Source organism: Nannospalax galili, unplaced genomic scaffold (assembly GCF_000622305.1).
Source record: "Nannospalax galili isolate Female #2095 unplaced genomic scaffold, S.galili_v1.0 scaffold566, whole genome shotgun sequence".
Taxonomy (NCBI): Eukaryota; Metazoa; Chordata; class Mammalia; order Rodentia; family Spalacidae; genus Nannospalax; species Nannospalax galili.
Genome location: NW_008355811.1, coordinates 337116 through 338329, shown reverse-complemented (window position 1 = coordinate 338329; position 1214 = coordinate 337116).

The window sequence follows — 1214 nt, the reverse complement described above, 5'->3', positions numbered from 1 at the left end:
CATCATTGTCCTCCCCCTCTGGCTGGCGGGGCCCCCAGATGGAGAGGGCAATCAGCCCTTTCATTACTGGCCCTTTGCCACCAGTGATCTTTACAATTGGCACTCACAGAATGCGCCTTTCTCTGAAAACCCCAGGGACTTGATTAACTTATTGGAAACTGTTCTCTTCACTCACCAGCCCATGTGGGACAATTGCCACCAGCTCCTGAGTGTCCTGTTCACTACTGAGGAGTGAAACAGGATCCTAGAAGCAGCCTGGAAATTGGTTCCGGGCCCCACCGGGGACCCTACCACAGACCCAGGCATCATTAATGCCAGCTTTCCCCCTAGCTGTCCCAACTGGGACTACAACATGGCAGAAGGTAAGGAGAGGCTCTGGTCTACCGCCAGACTCTGTTAGCTGGTCTCAAAATGGCGGCTCAAAAACCCACCAATATGTCTGAGGTCTATGGTGTCAGACAGGGGCCCGAAGAGAGCCCAGCCTCATACTTAGAGAGGTTACAAGATGCCTTCCAGTGGTTCACTCCGAATGACCCAGAAGCGGAGGAATCAGCTCAAACTGTGATGTTTGCTTTCATTAACCAGGCAGCCCCTGACATCGAGAGAGTTACAGTCTTTAGATAGACTAGGAGAAAGAACCTTAGGAACTTAATAGCAATGGCAAAAAAGGTTTATAATAGAAGGGAGACAGCAGAACAAAGAGAGAAAAAAAAGAAAGAAAAAAGACAGGAACCAAAGCAAGCCTGACCAGGGTCCTGGAGAGACAACAAGCCTGCCACAAGAAGGACCTCAGAGAGATATTATTGGCAACCAACCCCCAGTAAGGAGGGAGCTCATCGGCGGGATCCAGACCACAAAATAAGGTAGGGAAAAAACAGTCTGCATACTGCAAGGAGGAAGGGCACTGGGTGAAGGACTGCCCCAAGAAGAATAAGTGATCAGCTAAGGTATTACCGGCTCTAATTGGGGGTGAAGACAGTGACTAGGGGAGACAGGGCTCAGGTCCCCTCACTGAGCCCAGGGTAACCCTCAAAATAGAGGGGAAACCAATTGAGTTTATGGTAGATACTCGTGCCCAGAATTTGTTTTATTGGAGCCAAGAGGACCAGTGTCCTCCAGAACTACATGGGTACAAGGGGCAACAGGAACAAAGCCCTATTCATGGACTACCCAAAGAACAGTAGATTTAGGGAAGGGCCGGGTATCCCACTCGT